The 8,759-nt window shown below is 38.2% G+C and overlaps 1 pseudogene; it reads right to left on the reverse strand.

The window, feature by feature from the left end:
* Positions 1–812: 812 nt before the first annotated feature.
* On the reverse strand, positions 813–2,273 carry LOC124079517 (cell division cycle-associated protein 7-like; annotated as a pseudogene).
* Between the last annotated feature and the right edge of the window lie 6,486 nt (positions 2,274–8,759).

Genomic DNA, 8,759 nt, shown 5'->3' on the forward strand with positions numbered 1-8,759 from the left:
GCTTAAAACCTGAACAAAATCCCTGTACACAGCAACACCCAGGGATAATATAAGGAACTGCAAAGAACAATAGACTAGTTATTATCAAGTTTCTAAAAACTTTTACAGCAAGAATTTATATCAGATTACTCTGAGGTTTCCCCATTCTAAATTCCCAGAATTTCTCTTAAGACAATTGTTTTAAGTAGTGCAGTGTCATGTTGCCCACAGACCTTTGGAAGATTGTAAACAGGATGCACCACTTCACTTTAGGGTGGAAGAAATCAGAGGCAACAAAGTCTCAACCGTGACAAGTTATATAGTAACCACAATACATGGGGCATTCTCATGAGAGGCATTCACAGTAATGTACTCCATTTCCCAACAATTACCTAGTTTTTCCACATGGTTCTAAGATTTTCATGCCTTGATTCTGTTAAAAATGTCAATTAGTGTGAACATTAAAGTCATAACTATTGTTTTGTATAAACAAGTTAGAGGGCTGCTCTCTGGAACTCGACAGAACAGTTAATACTTTTATACCGTGTTTTTAAGTGCTCAGGGTTTATGGGTAGATTTCAAGGCTATTTCACCACCAATTAAATCAAATATGCTTTTAAAATTCTCATTTAAAAAGAATTCTGAAACTAAGTGACTAGAGAGGACTCCTGGAAAAAGAGAGAGGAGCTATATGATGGGGTACAGGGGAAGCAGAGGAGAAACGACAGGAGGGTGAAGTGTAACCAGCCACAGGTCTCCCGTGAATTTCCAGAAACATGTGCCAGTCTAATGAGATGAACTTGACTCTAGTTTCCCATAAAGCAGACTGATCGTCAAGACTCTTAATGACAAAACCGAGAACTTTAAGGGCGGTGTGAGAAGCAGAAGGCCAGCATCTGGTGGGTATTACGCTTGCGTTTCAAATTCCTGTTTCAGGCTATTCAAGTAATCATGAACATCCCCAAAGCCATGATACTTGGCTAAATACACAAGGACCCCAGTTGCACACTGTCCATCTCGTTGGCGGCAGAAGCTGCAGTTGCAGATTCCTCGACAAGGTGGGCAATGCCAGTTTGCATTTAGCAAAGCATCTCTGACCTCTTCACCATAACCGTTTCGAAGGCAGGGACCACAGAACTGGCCTCGAAGAATCCCAGCAGTCTGGGTTTCTGCAGTTTGTTTTGGTATCAATGGTTTTCTGTTGGCACGGATGACAAGTAGATCCCAGTGAACGGTTATATATCTTCTCTCGAGAGTTGCTGCAGATGTTCTCCAACTCATCCTCTGTGATTTCTTCCACTGGGCGAATTATATGCGGAAGGGTCGTGGATCCTGGGCGCCGACTTCAGGGCCTATCATCATCGTTCATGTATCTGTCCACAGTCTTCCTCTTTCTCACCAGCATAAACTTATCATCTTCCTCTTCTTCCTCCTCCTCTTCTGTGGGAAGAGCACTAAGGGACCCCAGGATCCGGGACCTTGACCTAGTCAGAGGAGGAGCTCTCCGGGTCAGGGTTCCTCCTGGAAGCCACACCTGGGAATGTACGCCTTCAGGGTGTCTTTGACTTATTTACTGATCTTGGGCCTGGGAGGGAACTTCTTCCAGGAAAGGAACCAGGGAAGCTTTCTAATTCTGACATGAGTTTTGCAAGCATTGCTTTGTTCTGCTTTATATGTAAAGCCCTTTTCTCAAGAAAGTTCATGCCACTTTCATCTTCTGAATCAGAATTGGAATCAGTAATGAAATTCTCTGAGGGCTTGGGGGGCGCTACTTTTTTGTTGGCTGCACTCCTGGTGTTTCCTGCTGGGAACTTCATCGCCACCCTGAGAGGTCCAGAAAGTCTGTACTGGCTGCGGGTCTTACAGCCTTCCCGGTTTGCCTGCGATCTCATTCCATCTTGTATCTCACTCTCTGAGAAACCGCAAAATGATTCATCATCCGAGTCGGCATGAAAAATACTGGCCAGTTCGTTACTGACATCTGGCCTTGGTTTCTGTAAAAATCCACAATGGTCTAACACATCTTGCACCTCACTTTCTGAAAAGCCGCAGAAAGATTCATTATCAGAGTCCTCATAAAAAAAAACATTTGCCAGTTCCTCACTGATATCTGACCTGAATTTAGGTTTTGCGTTTGCAAAATTATCAGAAGCAAAGCTGTCACAACTGTCATCAGAGGATGACGAGGTTTCCATGGAAATCAACTTCATATATCTGAATTTCTTTAAGTTCTTTACTCTGAGATCCTTTTGCAGCACGCGGCGACCCTCTATGCTGGAGGCGGGCACCCAGGCTGTGCTCCGAGCTGGTGAGCCAAGCAGCCACGCGCCTTGGTCCCACAGAGGAGCTGCAGAGGGAGCCGAGCAGGAGGGGCACGCAAACCTGGGCTCCGGGATGGAGTTTTTTAAACTGCTCTATATTATCTGTCCACAGACCAAATTATGCAATATGTCACTACCATTCTCCACTAGTATCCTTAAATTCCCATCCACTTCATAATAGTCAAAAACCTATTCTTAAAAAAGAGGACCTAATAAAACCATAACTATTAAGGCTTAAATGTCTATTTATGTAAAATATGTTTTAGTTCACTTTTTCTCCACTGTGGTCAAAAGATCTAAAAAGAACTAATTTAGAGGAGGAACAATTTATTTGGGGCTCACAGATTTAGAGGCTTTGGTCTATAATTGGCTTACTCCATTGCTCTGGACCCAAGATGGGGCAGGACATCATAGTGGAAAGGTGTGGAAGAGGAAAACAGTTCAGGACATGGCAGCCAGGAAGCAGAGATTGTTCCACTTACAAGGGACTAGATAAACTCCAGAGGCCCACCCCCAATGACTTACCTCCTCTAGCCACACCAGTTTATCCATTCAAGTGCATTAATACACTGATTAGGTTGAGGCTCTCACAAGCAAATAATTTCATGTCTAAACACTTTTGCATTGTTTTACAGATAAGCTTTTGGGAGACTTTGTATCTAAACTATAACATACTACCAAAGTTATTTTTATTTCAACTGAAGAAAAATTATTATTGACTGATACCTAAATATACTTGTTGCTGCTGGTACACATTCAGTATAAATCATAATGTTGGTGCTGATGACAATAATAACAATCATGGGGACAATAAATGTTACCTCTATCAACAGGTAAATCCTGACTCCCTTCCAAAGAATTATGGGCTTCCATTAGGCCATTTAGACAAAACTTGGTTTGTGAAGTAGTCCAGGGTTGAGAGAGAAAATTGTGTGTGTATTTGTAAATATTCTTGTCTATGTTTTGTTAATCATTATGAAATATGCTCTCAGCATTTAAAAATATTTCCAAAGAAAAATTGTTTTTGTTTTCCAAACCAAACATAACTCTTTTTGATTCTTCAGATCCTCCTTTGTTTTTTAAAAATGTACCTGTAGGTGTCTCCCTAAGTTCAGGATTATTCTGTTTCTCTATTTGAAATGATGTCTGTCTGAGAAACCCATAGATTCTATAAACACTCTTAGGAAAAGTATTTCTGTTTAATAATCTGGCCAGATGCTCCTAATATCATCTTTTGTGATTTTGTTCTGTGGTCAAAAAAACTAAACATTGATAATTGCTGATGCTTTGTGCTGCCTGTTGTTGGTAAGATTTGTTCATTAGCAGTGAAACTAGAATATGAGATTAATATTGAATTTTATTCTGTAAATCAATTTCTAACCCACACGGACTCATTTTAAGTTCCTAATTCTTTTTTTTATTAGTTGCTCAAGACAATACAATGATCTTGATATATCATACATTTGATTCAAATAATTCTTTATAACCTAGTTTCCTCCTTTGCATTTACATCTCTTATTGTTTTACTGACTTTTTCTTACTATTGACCATGAGATTAGGACATGATATTTAGGGAACATAACCATTAAAAACACAATAAACAAGTACCTTTGTCCTTTCTTTAAAATGGGAAATGCAGGATTTAACAACTCCCTTCAATATTTTTCTTATACAGTTGATTCTAAGATCACAGATAAAAATGTTATTTAAGCTAAATGCTTGACTTCATGATAATCTAAACTTTAATTGGTTGACTGCCTTTTCTTAAATTCCAGTATACTCTTACTTTTGAAAATAAAAACATGGAGATTTTCCTGTGTTTTTGCACAGCCACTCATGCATTACATATCTATAGCAACAGACATATTCCCTATTTAATTCTTTCTGTGAGTGAAAAGCTGTGCCTCTAGCTTGCTGGAGGAGGTCTAGGAGTAGAGCACATTAATGATATTCTCAGGTTTTCTGAGCCATATTCACCGAACCTCAAATATTCTGTTCCATTGTCTCCTTGAGTTCTTTCAGTCTCATCAGACCACTGATCATCAGAGCAATATTAGTGACAATTTTGTGCCAGACAGAAAGGCACTAGGCTGATGGCCCTTTTTGCTTCTAACGTGCTCTTTTTGGTTTAGGGCATCAATGCTTCCAAAAATGCTGTTTAAAATTGCAAATACACCTGAGAAAAGCCCAAGACTACCATGAGTAGATCATTTTAATTGAATTCTAAAAACACTGACAAGAGAGTCATTGCTAATTGTGCATAGGTTATGAACTATCCAACTCCAGAGAGCCACTTTCTTTGTCATCACGCACTGCATACATTGTGCTGCCATTTTCCATCTTAATAAATTGATAATAGAGTACTGCTCAAATGTTTATTGTAAGTATTAAATGAGATAATGCATGTTACCTCTTTAAACTCTGCACCATACAATCAAAGCAAAATAAATGTTTGCCATAGAAATTACTCTTATTATTGGACTTATGAAAGCTTCACTTGTAACCCTTGGAAATAAAACATACATATGCAGACTACCTGGTTCTTTCCCTTGAGGAGCTTGTAGCCAGTTTGCAGGACATAAACTTATAAAAGACTGTGACTTCACGCTATAAAGGAGGTCTCCACAGGGCTGTGAAAACACAGAAGGAGTCGGTAATTTTCTCCTGTGGGACAAATAAAGCTTCAAAGAAGAAAAAACATCTGGAGCCTAAATAATGAGAGGAATGAAGTGGAAGAGGAGAGTATGTGTAATAGGTTTGTGGGAGCAGTGTGCTCAGGGAAGAGGGAGTAGCTGATGTCGCAGAAGTAGGAATGTCATGAAAGGAGAAAAGGTTGAAATCCTGGAAGAGGATTTTATCATTTATTAATTTCACAATGTAAATTCTTTTTTAAAAATGTATTTCATCCTAGTATCTTGCTGATTCAGAGTAAAAGATAAATGTATACTACCAATATAGCCAAATAACTGTTTGATTTTTAAGATCTGGGCATTCACATTTTTTTTCCTCTCACTTGCTTTCTCTAGTTCAGGTCTCTGTAATGATAACACTTTCTCAAATGCCAGTGACACAGGTGACATTTTGCCTTTCTTCTTCTTTTTTTTTGTTTAGGATCCACTAAAGCTTTTGTGATTAGGGAGCTATTTCTTAAGTTGTGGCATATGATTTATCTGCTTTGGAAACCCTTCTGATTTCTTATTAAAAATGTTTAGCTCTGATTAGACCCTTAATTTCAAACCATTTCAGCAGTCCCACATTTGAACCTAGGGTCATTGTACTAAATCTGCATTACTGGTGTGAGAAAGAAAAAGTCCAATTGCCCATTTCAGAATATAATATTTAGCTTTAAATGTAAAAGGACTTGGGATATAAGAAATGCAGCTGGAGAGGAGAGCAGAATGAAAAGTTACAAGCAATTAGCACCAGAGTATGAAAATTAACAGCACCATGACAATCAGGAGGTGAGAGGGAAGGGTCCCCATGTGCCTGTGTGCCAAAAGACACTAAATCCTGGCTGACTTTCCTGCCATAAGAGAACAAAAGGAGGTGAGGGCAACTAAAGGCATATTTCTTTAAATAACCCAATAGAAGACATTAAAACCTAGGTAATATTCTGGAAGATTGTGCACCCCATACTACTCGGCCAATGAGCCACTGGGGGAGGGATCTTGTGCTCTAGGGGATAAAACAGTAGTTGTACCCAGTCTGTGTGTTTCTAACCACTAGGCCCCAGATCTTGCAAGACCATCATTAAACTAAATCCTGGCTTTTTGCTGTATCTTGTATCTCTTAGTTCATTCTTTAAGCTTGCCCAGGGGAGCGTATTTCTCATAATTGGTCACAAAGGCATCTGATAAGGAGTTCACTGGCAAACCATTCCATTGAGAAGGAAATAGGCTTTAATACATGTGCTTTTTATAAATTGGATCGATAGCTTAATTCATGTACTATGTTTCAGAGAGATGGTATGTGCAACAGGACAAAGAACTGAGATAACCTGTATTCACTGCCTTTTTAGGTAAGAAAATTTAATTACTTCCTATTTGAATTGCCCAAACGGAAAGATATTTCTCCCAAAAAACCATTTTTTTTCTTGACTAAAATACTTATTTTGATCAAGTGAAAAATCCAGGAGCAGAAAGGGCTTATTTTTTTAATCTCAAAATTCAAATGATCTTTTATAATTTTCAAAGTGTCAGACTTTATTATATAAGGTATAATTCTATTCCCATGAGGCCATTCTATACTCCCAGTTGCTGAGAATCCAGCTAAGAATTCTTTCACATTCAAGTGTTAGCAAATCTGTGTGTGAGAACCACTCTTCTTACCTACAGGTTATTTCTCTTCCAGTCAGTAGGAAAAAAAAATTAACCAACTACTATGATCTCAAAGATATCACCAAAAATTATCATTTCCTGAGTTCTAACTTGTGTTGGAAATTTGATTCAAGCAGACCACATCTTTAATTCCAATTAGAACTGAGAACAGTCTAACTATGGGAGGTGAGTTGATTGTTCATATTAGAACATTTTACACCTCTGTATTTTGATCTTGAGAGATTGTAAAGTGGCTGAGGATGTGAAAAGGCAATTTTGTGTGAGTCATAATGGGATAGAAGAGAAAGTTGAGGCTTTTTTTTGGCAATGTATGTTTCTGAACAGTGGGAAATTGGCAGTAAAAATGTTCTTCAGTCAGCTCTGCACAGCTTAATCTCTTATTCACTCTGCCACTCTGCTTGCTACCAAAGGAGACATGGCTTTACTGAGTCCAAATTTGGTTCAAGAAGCAGGAGAGTCCAATATATGTGTGATAAGACACTTCCTAACAAGAGTGTCAACAGGAACTCTGCAATCCATAGGGTACTAAGAATGGGAAAAGAACACTGTGTAAGAAATGCTACATGCACATCTCTGTAGACACGTTTTCTCTCTCAAATTCCTGTTCTCTGCAAATAACTTCACATTTTTGTCGTGTATGTGCCTATTAGTGTGTAGGTGAGGTGGAAATATTGCAATTATGGGTACTAATGGGTGCAGTGCCTTCTATTTTCAAGATTTGGATTCCAGTGTGAAAGTGAATTTCCTTTTTTTTTTTCTGTCATTTTGAGCATGCTTTCTCTTAGGCGTTGTATACCTTGACATAACATTCCAGTTCAACCTTGTGAGCCCTATTGAGTTGTGGAAAAAGCATGGATTTGGGCATTGGATTGATGAGGTTTTTAGTTGTATTTCAGCCTCTTACCAGCTTGTGGATTCTGGAAAAGTTATCTACTTGTTTCACTGAGCCCATTTTTCTTAATACTTTAATATTGTTCTTAAATACTCTTTATATGAGTATGTGTCTCACGCAGGGTAAACTGAAGAAATGCTAGTTTTACTTCCCTTGAGGAGAGAGAAAAAAATCTGGGCTGTCCAATAACACAATTGACAAAGTTTTTCACTTAAAGAAGGAAAATGAAATCAGATTTTCCATTATCTATTGACTACTAAATATCTCAGACAGAGGACACTCATACATAAGATATGATATTCATTTAATCAGTTTCCAAGGTGTGGATTTGTGATATACAAGAATCTACAGCTGCTCATTCAAAGTAAGTTCTGCAAATGGATTTGATTTGAGTCACCTTGTCACTTTAGAAACAATATCATAAATATAAATGACAAAGTCCCAAGGAAAGGCAACAGACCTGCCACTTTGCTAGCTTTTCACAAAACCTAATTTTCCATGCAATCTCTGGTGCATTAAAAAATAAAATGTAACATGAGTGTTGAAGGGTGCTTCCAGATGGTCTTTTATTAGCTACTCAGAAGGAAGCTGCTTCTGTTCTCTATCAACAGCACACATCACAGCCTCACTTTCACTTTCCTATAAAGTAGGCTTTTATTGTTGCATGACATGTTAAATGACACTTGAAGGACTTGTCCCTGAAATATTAGTTCACGGGACCACAGATCTGAATTTACTTGATTTACTAGGTCAGACAATGCCAGTGAATCTCCCTTCATCCCCCTTTTTCATTATTTTTTCTTTTGACCTCCCTTATTTAATATAACATACTGTTATGGGCCAAGCTATATGAGCAATGACCAGATAGACTCCATTTTGCCCTGAGATTCCACATCATGTAAGAAATGTTTCTCTCAGGGAAAGCCCCACCTCTCTACCCACCACAGTTGCTTACCATAGCCTGTTTGGCAACACAAAATGGCAATTCTTATACAATGTAAAAGAGTTCTCTCTTTGGTTCTTATTTTTCTTGGACAAAGTACCCTGTCAGATATTGATTGTTTAGGTGTTAGTAACCATTCTTTAACTTATACACAAATAGGGACTTTTGGCCCACTCTGTTTTCTGCTTATGATTTTAGATCTCATGACGTTTGTTTATGATTTTGAATCATAGCAACTGCCACTTATGCTTTAATATGGTTTTGGACTATAAAAGGTGTACTCAAAC

This window comes from Marmota monax, unplaced genomic scaffold, assembly GCF_021218885.2.
Source record: "Marmota monax isolate L192 unplaced genomic scaffold, Marmota_monax_Labrador192_F-V1.1 WCK01_AAM20220418_F8-fsc00355, whole genome shotgun sequence".
NCBI lineage: Eukaryota > Metazoa > Chordata > Mammalia > Rodentia > Sciuridae > Marmota > Marmota monax.